Source organism: Pipistrellus kuhlii, unplaced genomic scaffold (genome assembly GCF_014108245.1).
Source record: "Pipistrellus kuhlii isolate mPipKuh1 unplaced genomic scaffold, mPipKuh1.p scaffold_m20_p_1, whole genome shotgun sequence".
In the NCBI taxonomy this organism is placed as follows: domain Eukaryota; kingdom Metazoa; phylum Chordata; class Mammalia; order Chiroptera; family Vespertilionidae; genus Pipistrellus; species Pipistrellus kuhlii.
Genome location: NW_023425404.1, coordinates 132,097,104 through 132,114,405, shown reverse-complemented (window position 1 = coordinate 132,114,405; position 17,302 = coordinate 132,097,104).

The following is a 17,302-nucleotide window of genomic DNA, read 5'->3' as shown; positions in this document are numbered from 1 at the left end:
ATTATCTACATTCTATAGACAAGGGAACTGAGGCTTAGAGTTTCAGCAACTGGACCAGACTCATACTAGTAAGTAGCAGTAGGGCTATTATGTTCACACTCTTTCAAATAAACCATATGCTACTTCATTACTTATCTTGTTGGCACCAGAAGTGCTCTAGCAAATTGTACATGTGCAGACAACACCATTTTAAAGCAAACAATGGAGACAATGTAGGCTGCATCTGGTAGAGGTGGGGCATATGGACAGGGCATCAAATGTCTCCTTGGGAATTCTCTCCTCTTAGAATTCTCTCCTCTGTGATGGCTTCTTTGATCCATGTTTCCCATTAGAATATATATTCTGTTGATCACCAACCCACGAGCCATATTTTAAAATAATACCTAGGCACTTTGACCTCTTATTTAAAAGGAAATATAGGTTTCGGAGCCCACATTCCAAACACCAGCAGTGATTCTGTATGACCCAAACACCTCTGCCTAGACACCTCACCTCCAGAGCTTCAGGAAACACATCCCACCCCTGAGCCCTGTGCCAGTAATGGAGCTAAGTACTTTTCATCAAACTGACTCCCCCAGCTGCCCTGCCAGGGATGGTACCCACACCCTCTTCTACAGATGAGGAAATGAACAGATGTCAGAGTTTCAATAACTTGTCCAAATTCACATAGAGAAGATGGAACCAGATATAAAACCCAAACTAGGTTCTATAGCACTGGCTGCACTACTGGACTTGGTTTTGAAGGTATAGGTGTGTTCCCCGTTGGAGTCAGCACCTCCTGCAGGGAAAAGAGACTACACCTGGGAGGATTTATTATGGTAATTGTCTGAAAAACTTTCCTGAGACAAGGTTTTGCTTTACATGGGGGCTGATGCTTCTGATTCCTATCCTCTTAGAGTAGAAATAGTGGCTATTGTTGAAACAGGAATCTTCAAATGATAATATGGAGATCCCCTGAGTTTTCCTGCCAGGCCTGGATCCTGTCCCATCCTCCCAGGAACAGCTGAGCGACCGGGGTCACCTGCTCATGGGATGAGAAGGTTTGGGGCATCTCCAAATCCTCTGCACCGAGTGAGGTCCAGTGAACCATGTTCACTTCCCATTGTTTTTCTCCTCCACAGAAATGACACACCTCTCTTATAGCCACCAGACGGTTGAGAACTGCTGGGTAAAACATTCATTCTTTTACACGAGAGCAAACTGAGATGTAATGAGGTTCCATACTCTTTATTATTAGCCTTATTTTATTTTTTAATGTATTTTATTGATTTTTTACAGAGAGGAAGGGAGAGGGATAGTTAGAAACATCGATGAGAGAGAAACATGTATCAGCTGCCTCCTGCACACCCCTATTGGGGATGTGCCCAAAACCATGCCCTTGACTGGAATCGAACCTGGGACCTTTCAGTCCACAGACTGACACTCTATCCACTGAGTCAAACCGGTTTTGGCTAGCTTTATTTTATAGAGGAGAAAACGTGGGATCAGAGAGGTGAAGTTATTTGCCCAAAGCTGCACAGCTAGTAACAGTGGAGCTAATTGGCTCCAGATCCCACATGTTGACAGTGTCTCTGGTGAATTAGTAGCACAGGCCAGACTAGAAGCTGAGCCATTCGGCTGCCATTTCAAAGCTCTCCTGCCATTACACTGTTGTCTCCTGGAGATGAACCGAACATTCTCTCACCTTTTCCTGGTATGCCTCCGTGCCAGCACTATGAATATACTAGTGACCGGGTGCACGGACTTGTGCAATTGAAAGATAGCCAATAGGGCAGGACTGAGCAAGATTGGCAGGACACACTCTGGAGCCAAATCTCCCATCATCCCTCCCCAGCATCTCCAGAGTGGGGCCCCTCCAGCAGGTAAGGTCCCTCGGCCTGGCCTGCGGAGATCAGGCCAAAACCAGCTCTCCAACATCCCCTGAGTGATCCCGGATTGCAAGAGGGCACTCTGCAAAGTTGCTGTCATACAGGGTGTGGAAAGCAAATATAAGTGTGTAGTAAACCAGTTTCATGGCCAACAGTGCCCCGGCAACAACATAACCCACAGCTGACGGTGGAATTGGGTGGCCCCATGAGGAATCAGGCTCCCTCCCCTCTGGTTCTGGGGTAGGTCACCCGAGAACTGACACTGCCAGGTCACTGCAGCTCAGCAGCTCCTACGTTGAGCATCTGCCCCCTGGTAGTCAGTGCACATCATAGTGACCGGTCAGATGGAGGGAGGGACACTTAGCATATATATAGATTATCAATCAATGTGTGTTGAAGTAGCTGCAGAGGTAGATGCTGGAGGACCTGCATTGATTAGCTTTTGGTGTTAACAATAGCCCCCAAATCTGGTTTTCTTCAGAGGATCTGACCAGGTCTTGCTTTTTAGTTAAAACCCAAACCAGCTTTTGTGGCACAACTGCCTTCCTGCAAATGTACTCTTCCAACTGAAGCAGCCCTCTCACGGGTAAACACCTTCTCCGGGTAACTGGCTGCCAGTGAAAACACCATCTGAGGGGCCCAGACAGGTCCTGCTCAGGGGCACCTTCACATCTGTCTCACCGGAGCTCCCTTGTGTTTATTGCTTGCTTCACTACTTTCCATTTCCCTTCTCTAGACCAGTGTTTCCCAACCTTCTCTCATGATGAGAATCACCTGGTGGAGTTGTTAAACCACAGATTCCTGAATCCCAACTAAGAAGTGCTAAACTAGAATTTTTGGGAACATATAGGTAAAATTGTATACTTAACTAGTGCTCTAAAAATAAGTTAGGTATGCAATTTTACCTATATGTTCCCAAAAATTCTAGTTTAGCACTTCTTAGTTGGGATTCAGGAATCTGTATTTTAACAACTCCACCAGGTGATTCTCATCATGAGAGAAGGTTGGGAAACACTGCTCTAGACTAGGGGTGTCGAACTCAATCAGAGAAGGGGCCAAAATCTAAAATCCAGCCTAAATCGCGGGCCGAATGGTTTACTGAACAGTCATAAACTGTCATTGTGATGGAAACGCAGCGGAGTGCAGTGATGACAGCGCGGTGCGGGCCACATTGCAAGGCCTGGCAGGCCGGATTTGGCCCGCGGGCCTTGTGTTTGACACATGTGCTCTAGACAATGGAAGTCTGACCTCACTAGGTGAAACCACTCTGTCCCCATCCTTGTCAAGTGCTTTGAGTGGAGTTGACCCCACCATAGCTGTAAGCAGCTAGACTCTGCTCGGCTTAAGTGGTCAATTAGTCTTGAATTGCTACAGGCCTATAATACAGACACACACACACACACACATCTCTCTACCCACTTAAGCATAGAACCTCATTCTCCCTGCTCTAGTGATGGCTTCAAATGTGGGCAGCTGCTCAACTACTCAGCCACGAGATTCCCCACTAATGGTAAGGATTATTATCAGCCAGACCTCTGGTTACTGCTAAGAAAGTTACCACAGACTCTCTTCTCTAGACAGTGAGGTGTGAGATGATAGTTCTGTAGTTACTAGCCAGCCCCAGGGAAACTTCTGAAGCTGTCATGAGGACTTTGGAGCCTGACAATAACCTTAATCCTGCAGAAAACAGAGAAGGACGAAGAAAACATCGGTCCTTTTAGATGTGGCTCAGCTGTGATCAAGTCCCACTGGAAGCTAGAATCTCTCTTCCTTTGAATTACATGAGCTGGGCAAGTGTCTGTGGTGAAGGCCTGTCTTCTGCTCCTGTCACAGAGCCCTGTCCTGGCAGGCTGCTGCCACATCTGCTAACATTGTGCTTTGCGCATAGTAGGTGCTTAGTAAAGGAATTTTGAATGAATAACTCAAACACACTTCTGCAAAATGAAACTATTTCATCATTCATAACTTAGTGCAGCTGTGAAATCGGCCTGTGTTGCTGTCTCACTTATAGTTCATTTTCCACAGACAGACTAGTGATATGAACCTGCAACGGCAAAGCTGAGGACACTTTCAGTTCTCTAACACACACTAACTGCCGCAGACAGGGGGCACACTAATGAAGGGAGAATTCTCAGCTGTATGGTGTTGCCTTAAACAGCAATTACTTTGGTTCTCATATCAAGCACTATTGGGCCCATTCAGAGAAAGTGATGTGATTTTTTTTTTAATGGTTCCTTTCCTCAAAGATTTCTTGGACAAACTTCTAATTAATTATTAATTTTCTATACAACCAAAGGAATTAAATGCTTGGAGTCTATTGTTATGATGGAATCTTATATATAACTATTTTCCTGAGCAATGTTTTTTTTTTGTTTATTTGTTTTTGTTTTTTGTAGTGTTCATTGTTGAGAAACTCAAAAACTCTTATAGCTTTTTGCATGAAGGGCTTGAAGTTTTGATGCCTGAAAAAAATACCTGTGTCACCTTGAGCAGGTCATCCTACTCCTCTGAGCCAGAACTTTCTTTGTAAAAGGAGAGGGTGGTTCTCCGGAGAGCTTTCTGTTTTAATGTTACTCAGGTGCTCACTGTGCTCAGCATGGTGAAAATCCCACGGTGTTTTCTCCAAGGCACTCAAAAGTGATTGCCTATGAAATGCCTTGTCAAGAGTGTGGAGGTTAGGGGTCCTTCATAAATGCTGGTCCAGTGAAATTTAAGCAAGAAGAGAAAGCCAGTCCTGTTTGAATCAATTGCCTGAGCACCGCCTCTTTGCTTCATTTTGGCTAAGGGTGGAGGTAGAAGTGCATCTGATCCCCACCTCAGCGAGTTCATTTGCAGAAACAAAGCCAGTGCACATCAAATAGTGACATCGACTGTGCTGTGCTCAGCACAGCCAGGGGTGAACCTGAGGTGGGTGGGCGGTGAAGGATTAAAGAAAACAGATAAGAGAATAAAGCTGGGGCTAGGTGGGACAATGTGCTCTCTGATTGAGAGATAGTGCCATAAACTGCAAGCCCAGTCTTTATTTTATAGCCAGCTTCCATGAGGCCAAATAAGGTCAAGATGTTTACAATGTTCTCTTGGGTTTAGAATCTACTTAATTACAAGCACCTGAACTCTATCAGTCTTTGTTTTGGCAGCATTTGCTGTACCTCCCACAGCCCACCTCACTTAACCACCTGGGACCATAAGGTCAAGTTTACAGCCATAGCCTTTGGCTATAATTGTTCTGGGAGGGCTTTGCCCTCCAAGCTGTGATTTGCACGTGGCTTTGCCACAGGAGGACCATGTCCTCTCATTAGTCCAAATGCTATCACTGCTGTCCACAATAGACAGGTCAAAATTAAGTGCATATGGCATAGACTGTGAAGTGCTGCAAGAATCTAGAAAACTGGGGTATCTGAGAGGGCAGAGAAAATCAGGGAAGGTTTACCAAAGGTAAACTTAACATGGTCCTTAAAAAAAGAAGGATTTGACAAGTGTGTGTGTAGAAAGAAGGCTCAGGGAATGAAGACAAAATGTACCATTTGAGCCCAACCAGTGTTGCTCAGTGGTTGAGCATCAACCTATGAACCAAGAGATCACTGGTTTAATTCCCAGTCAGGGCACATGTCCGGGTTGCAGTCTTGATTTCCAGCAGGGAGCATGCAGGAGGCAACTGATCAATGTGTCTCTTTCTCTGTCCCTCTCCCTTTTTCTTTCTCTAAAATCAATAAAAACATATATATATATATTTTAAATGCACCATCTGAGGCTCTGCTCTTCCTTAGCTTCTGGTTAAATAAGCCAGGGCTCCTGCCGCTACTGTATCTTTAAAGCTTTTTTGCAGTTGTGGAAAATCACCATTCACTGGGGTCAGAATATTATGGCCCTGACTTAAGCTTTGGCCTCAAAGCGTGTGCACATTTCCTGCATGGCAAGATAACACCATTCATAACATAACCTGCACATTAGGGAGCCAGTAAATAAATAAACTTTTACATTCCAGATCAATCCACCAGCATCTGACAGTGACTTGTGGCTTGTACTGCTAGGTTAAATATTAGTCCAGGGCACTCCAGTTAGCTTACACACTGAGATTTTTGAAGGAAATGAGCCTCAGCCATGAGCCTGGTCTGTGAACATAGCCTGGATCCCTACAATGAGATTTTTGGAAACATTAGAGAGACTGGAGGGAAACCACGTGATTAAGATGCTTTTATTTATTTATTTTTTTAAATAATTCCCCGCCCGAGGAGATTTTTCCATTGATTCTTAGAGAGAGTGGAAGGGAGAGGGAAAGACAGAAACATTGCTGTGAGAGAGAAACATCAATGTGAGAGAGACACATCAATTGGTTGCTTCCTACACGTGCCCCAACCAGGGCCCGGGCTGGGGAGGACCCTGTAACCCAGGGACCAGCCCTTGACCAGAATCAAACCCTGGACCCTTTGGTCCACAGGCCAATGCTTTATCCGTTGAGCCAAACCAGTGGAGCTAAGATGCCTTTAAAACACAGCAAACCTATTTATCCAGACAAAATGGACACTATCCACAATCAATTTTAAAGTTAACACAAAGCAGATTGATTCTCAAGGATACATCATCTGACATTTTATTCTAAGAGAGCTGCATCAAGAGAATCCATATAATGTCAGCTTCCTTTCTTTTTATTAATCCTATAACTCTGAGGAGCAGGGCAGAACAGATATCAGTGAAAAAAATTTTTTTACTCAAAGTTAGTTGGGAGTGCAAATACCCATTTATATAAGGAGATTTGAGAACAAACTCAAGGATGCACCTGCCCAACCATGTACCAAGATGCTGTTTGTAATGACAAACCTTGCCTCCCCCCCCCCGCCCCCCCCACTTTGGCTTTCTAAAATACATCATGGTTGCCGAAACTGGTTTGGCTCATTGGTAGAGCATTGGTCTGTGGACTGAAAGGTCCCAGGTTCGATTCTGGTCAAGGGCATGTACCTTGGTTGCGGGCACATCCCCGGCAGGGGATGTGCAAGAGGCAGCTGGTCAATGTTACTCTCTCATCGACGTTTCTAGCTCTCTCTCTCCCTTCCTCTCTGTAAAAAATCAATAAAATATATTAAAAAAATAAAATACATCGTGGTGCACCCATACAATGGAATACTCAGCAGCCATTGAAATCTATTTTGGGGACCTACATCTATTAATATAGAAATATATTCATGCTATAGTACTTAGAAAAGGAGTCACCAAACTGAGATATAGGTTAAGGTTCTCTGTTTTAAAATAAAGTATCTGCATAGCAAAAAACATATATAAAAGTTTTATAAGTAATGTGGAATTGTGGATACTTTTATACTTACCTGTTTCTGGTTTTCTGTATCTTTACATTTTTCTGGTTTGAGGTTTAGCTTTGGAAACCAGAACTAAAAATCAAAAGCAAGAAAAAAACAAGATAAACTCTTCAGAAAAAGCTAAGTTTACCAGTGCTAAAAGGTTTACCCCACTGATTTTTCTGTGCTTGGAATTTCTATTTTTATTACTTTTGGGGGGGAAATTATTTCAAACGGCATGAATTCATGGGGAAGTGCCACTAATCCCCACGCTCACGTTCCTTCTTCAAGCGGACTTCCATCCAGAAAAACACAGAGGAGGGCCGGACAGGAAGTGCACACTCCCCCACTCTCAGGGGCTGCTCTCGGGAAGACAGCACTTCCCAGGTGGGGCCTGAGAAGGATCTGAGAAGCAAGTAGAGGAGGAGGGAAAGGGAAGCAGGAATAGCACTGCCGTGTTTCCTGGTGTCTGCTCTTGGGGGTGGGAGTGAGGATGACTGAGTCACTGGAAACATGAACCCACAGGGACCTACCGCTGTCTCAGCCATCTGTCTGTGCTGAGTCTCACAGTGACAAGGAATTCTGCTACAGTCAAACCCTGGACATAGGTCCAGTGTATGGGGAAGAGTGGGGTTCAACCTCTGTGAGGAAGTAATGATGCAGGAGGGGTCAAAGTGGAGGTAGGGTAGGAGCCACAGAGGCATTGAGGAATTAACCCTGAATTAACTATGGAGCCACCTGAGCTTTGCTTTACCTAACAAGTACTTTCCGTTGTTTGAACTAGTTGAGTCACAGTTTTCTGAACTGACAACAAAAGTGCCCTAACAACTCCACCCACATTTAATGAGCCCATGTATGCTCCGGGCATTGTGTTATGGCTTTTTGGGTATTACTTCATCCAGTCCTCACACAACCCCATGGCAGACACACCATTGTCCTCCTCAATTGGAAACAAGCAGCAGCAGCCTTGGGAGGGTCAGGAACAGGCCCAGATTACACCACTGTGGAGGAATAAGCTTGTGTTTGACCGCAGACCAGCTGACTTGAGAGCCCCAATTTGAGTCATTCAAGTTTCTGGTTTATTATTAAATAACATGTTGCTCCATTGATCTATTTAATCTAAGAGGTATTAGTAAATGAAAAGAAAGAATTTGAAGACACTATTCCAAAGCACATTCTCTCTCTACTCCATGAACGCTAGTCTCCTTTGCTAAAGCCAAATTTGGTGCAACCAACATCCAGAGGGAGATGCTGGTGGGGGAGTGGAAGAGGGGATGAGTGGACAGTTTAAGAAGTTCAGAGGAGTTAATGGTTGTGAGTCCTTGGTATTAAAAGTATTACACTCCTTGCACCTCAGTTTCCTCATCTGTCAAGGGGTGACGGGAGACTTACCTCTCAGAGTTAGTGTGCAGGTTAAGGGAGACAGTGTGTGAAAAGTATGCAGCACAGAGCTCAGTCCTTTAAGCACAGAAGGTGCTCACCTGTTGGGAGCACAAAAGTGGGAGCTCTGGTCACCCAGGACTCTGATCTTGCCTTAGCTTCTACTTCCTCTCTAGAATGAGGATAATCATTTCATTTACTCACCATACATTTTTTGGCCCTCACTTTAGACCATAGGCTGAGATAATGCTAAGTTACAACTATAATAGTCTCCATTATCTTGGAAATTACAATCTGACAGAGAAACGGAGACCCAAAAAAAGGAGATTGCAATATGGTATGTGACGTTCTGTGATGGATAAGCACAGGGACAATGGGAATGCATGGGAGTTGAAGTCGACCTGGACTTGGGGTGCCAGGAGGCTCCCTGGAAAAAAGACATTTAAGATGAGCATGAGCCATGAGTAGGAGTGGCCCAGGTTGAAGAGGCTTGGGGGAAATGGGGAGGGAAAAGCATGTTCAGGACTCAGATTGTTGGGAAGGTTCCATATGACAATGTACTAGTATATGAACTGCTTGATACAAAGTCATTTGTATGTGCTCAATGAACAGTCATAATTTCCTTATTCTAGGATACTTGAAATACATGTATTTTTCTACCTGCATTTCCAGTTTCAAATGAATGTTTCCAGTTAACTCTCAAGTGGTTTTCTGACTCTCACCAGCATTATTTAAAAAAAAAAAACACCAGAAAACATTTTATTGATTTTTTTATAAAGAGAAAAAGAGAGAGGGATAGAGAGTTAAAAATATCGATGGGAGAGAAACACCAATCAGCTGCCTCCCACACACCCCCTACTGGGGATGTGCCTGTAACCAAGGAACATGCCCTTGATCGGAATTGAACCTGGGGCCCTTTAGTCCACAGGCTAACTCTCTATCCACTGAGCCAAACCGGTCAGGGCTCACTAGCATTATTTTAGATGTGATCTTCTAACGAACCGTGACCGTACTCTGATTGAAATCTTTGAGCAGCATTACAAAAGGCAGGGAGAGAGGGGAGCCCCTCCCTTCTTCATGATGACGAGTAGCAGGTAGACAGAGCAAGGCCTCACTAAGTGAAGGCAACAGACCGGTGTGCTGAGTGTTTATAGCTTTCCTCACCAGCAGTTCTATTACTTTCTAGTCCATCTGAAGGAAAGGGAAAATCTACAGGAAATAAGTGGTCAGACGGCATTCACCTTGCAAAGACTGGTGGTGCCATGTTTTGCTGCTGCTTCTGCTCTCACAGCAAATAGCCAGCCTCCTGACATGTCATTTTGATGCTTCAGAATACTTTCTTCTTAAACCTGATTCCCTCCATGCACCCGATCATTAGGGGTAGATAATGTTCAGTCCTGAAAGATTTGAACACAGTGAAATATATGCTCAGGAGAAGGCCACACACTGTGAAGGGCCTTGAAGCCATATTAAATGAAAACAAATTCTGGGCCACTGTCACTTGTAGGAAAGGAGGCAACAGGACTGATGCAGTTGTTTGTTCTGTTAGGTTATGTTTCATTAAAAGGTGAGGTGGCAGCTTTTGGAAAAATCAAATCTGAAGTTAGAAATTCTTACATTACATGGTTGGGAGGAAGTAGAGCCATGATGCTATCCACTGTGAGTGGGGGGAGTGTAAATTGGTATAAATTCCTTTGGAAAATGGATTGTCTGGTTGAGGTGAACTATGTCTTGCGTGCATCCCAGCAGTCCCCCTTCTAGCAAATTTCATTCCCCAGACATGTATATGTATGAATGTTCAAAGCAGCATTGTTCATAATTACCCAATGCTGGAACCAACCCAAACGTCTTCAGAAAGAAAAAAAAAAATTATAATGACTATGAGCAACAATGTGAATTTTATAAGTATAATGTACTAAAGAAGTTCAAAATAGTACATATTGTGTGCATGCATTTATATAAAATCCAAAACTAATTCAAACTAAATTATGATTTTTAGGGGTGCCTAAATACACAGGTGGTGAAAGTATAACAAAAAGTTAGGGAGTAATTATAATAAAAAGCAGAGTAGTAGGGAAGGGTCATACTGGAAACTTCTAGGGTCTGGCAATGTTCTATTACTTGACCTGGGAGATGTTATGCAGGTGTTTTTTCTTAATAATTATTTGTTGCTTTTAGATTTATGTTTCGTCCACATTTCTGTATATAAAAAAGTAAAAAATAAATAAATTCTATGACCTTCTGCACGAACAGTGGCCTGTAGAGTAAATCATTAATAAAGCCATTTTTTAATGGACTTACAGTGAGAAAACCTTTCTCAACGAGCCTCTGTTAGACGCCTCATTTATCTCTAAATTCAAGACCTTTGGGCACACTGGTTTGGCTATAACTAGGAGAGAGTCTTTCCGGATACCTCAGATAATCTGGCTCTCACTCAGAAAAAGCATGTTAGAATGCTGGAGGGAAGATTTTTCCTCTTTGATAACCTGTTGCTTGTGAACTGGTGGGAGCTGGTGTAGACTAGAAAGCCAGGGTATTTCTGAAACGAGGGTAATTGTTTCTAGAGCATTACCCTCAGACACTGGCCAATGTTCTTAGAAATATTAACCAGAGTTTCCAGGCGGTGGGGGTGCTGCTTAAGATTATGTTTTTGCTTCTTATTTGTGCAGATTAGGAATAAAACCTGAGATGTGCCTTGACTTTCATTCTGTTCTACATTTCAAAATCAATTAAACAGAAAACTAAAATGAATGAATGTGAGGTGGCTGCCTTTTGTGTGTGTTATGCATTTTTTTATTGTTGCCATTAAGGTCTTCATGGCTTCATTAGTCTTAGTGAATAAAAATTTCAAGGCACAAGTTATTGGATACTAGAATTCTTCTAATTGGAAACCTTTAAAAAATATAGATCAGCATCTTACACTTTATAACAGTCATTTACATACAAATTTCATGCTTATAGTTCAAAAGGCAAATAGCTGCAAAGAATGTAAGAAATCATAATCAACTATATTCAATATAGCTAATGCTGTTGGCCCTGTTATCTATTTTTTCATTTTAGAAGAAAACTGTGTCACCTGATGTTTAGAAGCTGGAGAGTTGGAGTCTGCATGTATTGTAGTTGCACATATCTGAGCTTCTAGAGAACAAACACGGGAACGGGATCCAGGTCAAGTTGGACAAACGCAGTCATTCATTGCTGGTGTCCCATTGATGATGAAGAACAAATTCCCCAAGTTTTCAAAACCAGTGCTCACTGTCTGACTTTCCATCAACTATACTTGCTTTCTTGGGCAGGTGTGTCTTAGGCAGTGACAATTCCATATTTGTTTCTGTATCACGTGAGTCAGCACTCACGGAAAAACTGAAGTGTTTCAGGAAACATCCCAGAGGCAGGGGAGGGCTGGTTGTCTAATCAGAGGTTGAAGCCTGTCTGTGGCTGTGTGTCAAACATTTCCAGGCCTAGGAAGTCAGAATTTCCCTTATACCTCCAGGATTGCAAGTAAAAGTCAGCTTGGGTTCCTATGTCTTGTGATTGGAAAACTGGCTCAGTGTTCATGGCCCCTCCACCTCCATCTACCTCCTGAGAGAATGCATCTTCACCTTTGCTTTCTCTATAAACACTTAATGGAGATGACAGTTAATTAGAGGAAATTATTTTAGAAGTTAAAGGTCTCATTTCTCTCAAGCCCTGTTACTGTTACTCATAAGTAACAGTTAGCAGGGAATAAGGAGAACAGAGAAATATGTTAAATAATCATGGGAAAGCAATCCAGAACGTGGGAAGCTACTGACCAAACAACTTGATTTTCTCAACAAATCCTATATAATAAAAGGCTAATATGCAAATTGTCCCCTCGACTAGGCGTTAACCAGGGAGTGGGGGATGGCCGGCCAACCTCCCATATTCCTAATGGCTCGGATCAGGGTGGGCTGGCTGGATCTCACCCATGCACGAATTCGTGCACTGGACATCTAGTAAATCATAAGGGGGAAAAAAGAAAAGCAAAAGTCAATTAAAATGGACTTTAGAGAATATTAACTAAATGTAATTTATGGACCTTTCTTATTTGTATCCTAATTTAAATGTGAAAATTATAAACAATAGGATAGTTAGAGAAATTTGAATATTGTCTAGATATTTGATTATACTAAACAACTATTATTAATTTTATGTATAAAAAAAGTTCAATTTTGCTCTATCTGTTTGACTTGGTGGATAGAGTTTTGGCCTGCAGACTGAAAGGTCCCAGGTTTGATTTTAGTCGAGGGCACATGCCCAGGTTGCAAGCTCAACCCCCAGTGGGGGGTGTCCAGGAGGCAGCTGATCACAGAGTTAAATTTTTCCAAGGCACTATAGACTACATTGTTTTAGATGAGAAAAAAACAAAAACAGAAAAAAAAAACCACATGAATGAACATGTGTGTTATGTACTGAATTGTATTCCCCACAAATTCACATGTTGAAATTCTAATACCAAAGACTATATATAGACAGGGCCTTTAGGGAGGTAAACTTAAATGAGATCTGTGATGGGGCCCTGGTGCCTCTCCCTTTTTAATATACCAGGATCTAAAAAGGGAGAGACACCAGAGCTGTTTCTGCCAATGAGTGCACACAGGGTAAGGCCATATGAGGACGTAGGGAAATGGTGTCATCTGTAAGCCAGGAAGAGAGGACCCACCATAAACTGATTTTTTTTTTTTTTTGGCATTTTGACTTTGAACAGTGAGAAAATGAATTTTCCTCTAAGATAGTGAGAAAATAAATCTCTGTTGTTTAACTTCCCAACCTGTGACATGTCATCATAGCAGTATGAGCAGACTTATGCACCACATTATTCTTTTCAATAAGTCACCATCTCCCATGTGCTATTTCTGATGCTCATGCCCCAGTTAGTGTACAGGTTTTATTTTCTTAAGTTAAATGATACTAATCACTGAATCCCATTAACAAATATGAGAACTCACTGTGTGCCAGGATCAGGCGTCTTCAAACTACAGCCCGAGGGCCACATGTGGCCCGCAGAGGAGTCTGATCGGCCCGCCAGGTTTTTTGGGCAGTGAGCGCAGCCGAGGTGTTACAGTAGGAATTAGTAGTTCATATAGTCCGGCCCTCCAGCTCTCTGAGGGACCGTGATCTGGCCCCCACTTTAAAAAGTTTGAGGACCCCAGGTAGATGCAGGGCTATGGAGTGATGAGACAATACCCTTGCCCTTAGGGAATTTATATCCCAGTGGGGAAGTAAGAAAATGGCACAGGTGAGGAAACTTGGGTGCCCAAAGCAAGACACGTTTCACACTAGAGGTTCAAAGATCTTTCCATTCAGTTCAAGGAACAAATCAATGAACGTCTTTATGGACATGTTAACCAAGAACATAACCTAGAAAAAGAAAATTTTTATCTCCCCCTTTTAAATATGAGATTCACAGTCAATGAAAAGCTAAATCAAACGGTTTCATAAAAAATTGTTCAAGCAGGAGGGGGGAAATGGTGGCCGAATAGGCAAACGTGTCCTGTGCCTTGTCCTGGAGCAGATAGAAGGAGCAACTAAATTAAATAACATCCACTTGGAATTAGCGAATTAGACACAGCTGGTGAGACAATTTGCAGCTGGGAAGGACAATGGAAACCTGGAGAACTGTAGGACCGGGGATCTGGGCTGGAGAGAGATGCACGACCACCAAGCCAAGAGGGTCAGAAGGAAGCTGCACTGCACCAAGTCTGAGTCCCTTGGAGACAGGCATAACATCTGACTGTGGAAAGGAAGGCCACAGGGCTACTGATGGTTAGGGAATCTAGATCTAAGTCCACAGCTGCAAGAGACTGTGCCCAGAAAGGCAGCCTGAAGAGCTTCCCAAGCCACATGGTGCCAGGGGGAGAGAAACTCACAGTTGCATGGTTGTTTTGCCTCTGTTTTGTCTTTGTTTTTATTTGCTAAACCCAATTCATAGGACCTTTTAATTACAAACCCGAGGCAGCAGTGCAGGTAGAGGTGCAGATTTGTGGAGTCTGGGGAGAGGCTGTGGAGGAGAATAGGGCACTGAGACATTCATGACCCTCCAAACCTAAGCAGCCATTTTTGTTCTGAAGAGCCAGCCCCACCCAGCAGCCTCAAGGCAGCTAATACAGCCACACCCAGCCTACACCTTGAGCATCAAAAAGGAAACAAAGACTCTGAATAGCCCCAAAGAACCCTCAGGGACTGAGTTCAGTCCCAGAAAGTGATACAACACCACCCCCACCTAAAGCCCTGTCAGAAATAGACACTTGAGTGATTAAGATTGACAGCAGGCCCACAGGCAAAGCACAGATTGGTCCCACCTGCTGATAGCCAAGGCTGTAGAGACAGACACAAACAAAAAGGAGTGGTGTGCCAAAACTGGTTTGGCTCAGTGGATAAAGCATCGGCCTGCAGACTGAAGGATCCCAGATTTGATTCTGGTCAAGGCATGTACCTTGGTTGCGGGCACATCCCCAGTAGGAGGTATGCAAGAAGCAGCAGATTGATGATTCTCTCTCATTGATGTTTCTAACTCTCTATCCCTCTCTCTTCCTCTCTGTAAAAATTCAATAAAATATATAAAAAAAAGAGTGGTGGATGGCTTGGAACTTCAACATGGGGTTGACTACCTGACAGGAAACTGAGAAATGGCAGACAGAAGAGTGGGGTCTTAAACCAGCCCCCATGTAGCATTAAAACTCAGCTGAAGTGAATGACACCTCACTTTTTATTTTTTATCTGTTATTTAAAAATTTTTAATCTTATTTTTTAAAAATCTTTTTTGTATCTTTTCTTCATTCTATTTTTATTTTTTATTGTTATTTTATTTTATCTTATTTTCTTCCTTATTTCTCACTTTTTCATCCAGTTTTCTCTTCTCCTGTCCCTGTGTTTTTTCCATTCCTTTCTTTTTACTCCTTGTTAAAATTTTATCTTCTTTATCTGCTTTATGGATGAGTTTTTATTATTGTAGTCTCTGCTTGCTTACTTATATTTCTAATTTCCTCTCCACTGCAACAAGTCCATGCACCATTCTCTTTTATTTCTTTGCTAGTCAAATTTTTATGTTTTTGTTTTTTCTCTGCTCTCTTGCTCTCGTCTTCTCTTAATTGTTTAATTATTTTTACTCACTAAACTCAAGCCTATCTGCTCTCTCCTCTATTCTCCTTTTCTAAAAATAAATGAATATATAAATTAAATAATTAAAAATTGTTTTATCTTTTATTTATTTTTCTTTTTTCTTTTCTTCTTATCCACTCATTCTTTTTCTACCTCCTCTATACTAAACCATGGCCCTTACCATATTCATTTAATTCCTTAACCTTCCTTTCTGTATATAAGCCCTGCCTCTACAGATTCTATTCTTCCCCACCCCTTTTCCTGGGTGTGTTTTTTATTGTTGTTGTTGTTGTTTGTTTATTTGTTTGTTCTGTGGTGTTTTTGCATCCCCCCATATTGTTTTCTTCTTTTTCTTTTCTTTCTCATCTTTTTCTCCCTCAATATAATTTTTGCTTTCATTTCTCTCTCCCAATTCTCTTTTCTCTGGTGGTCATTTTTATTTGGGTTATTGGTGTTGTAAATACGTTTGTGTTTTTTTCCCTTTGTGTTGTGTTTTATCTTGTTGTATTTTGTACTGTTAGATAAACATGGTAAAGAGTGAGCCACATAACCAGACACTCTGAGAGGAGACTCCATCCACGAATGGAATATTAATACTCAAGACTCAACTACTATATTAGAGAACTCAAATATCCCAAGTAGGGGGCATCCCTAAATGACCCAGTCCAGAAGACCTGAAAGATTGCAACACTGGGTTCCATGAAACATCTACAATATAAGACAAATTCAAAAAATCTGGGTGGCATAGCAGTTTGATCTAATACATAGAAAGAATCACAATGGAACAGAAAAAATGGGAAGACAAAGAAACAAGCCCCATACAAAAAAGGAGGAATCACCAGAAAAGAAAATAAACAAAATGGAGACAAGAAGTTTGTCAAAGAATGAATTCAGAGCAATGGTTATAAGGATGCTGAAAAGAATGGAAGACAAATTCAACAACATTCAACAAAATTTTCAGGCCAATGGAAATGAAAAAAAAGTTGGGTTTTATTATAGTTATATCTGTTATATAGTTATAATAGTTATAACAATAGTTATATCTGACAAAATAGACCTCAAAGTGAAGGCCATAACAAGAGAGAAGAAAGGCCACTTCATAATATTAAAGAGAGCAAATCAACAAGGGGATATAACTCTTGTAAACATAAATATGCCCAATACAAGAGCACCCAAATACATTAAAAAAACTTCTGGAAGATATCAATGGAGAGAGTAACAGCAATACAGCCATACTAGGGGACTTTCATACCCCATTGACACCACTGGATAAATCCTCTAAACAAAAAATCAGCAAAGAAATAAACAATCCTAAATGACTCACTAGATCAGATGGAACTAATTGACATCTTCAGAACATTTCACCCAAAAGCTAGAGAATATACATTCTTCTCAAGTAAACATGGAGCATTTACAAAGATAGACCACATACTGGGGCACAGGCAAAGTCTCTTCAAATTCGAGAAGATAGAAATCAGATCATCTTCTCAGACCACAGTGGCATAATAGTAGAAATCAACTACAATAAAAACAATTTAAAAAATCAAACACATGGAGGCTAAATAGCATGCTATTAAACAACTAGGGCCTGGTGCATAAAATTCATGCAATGCAGGGGCCAGGGGAGAGGGAGCATCCCTC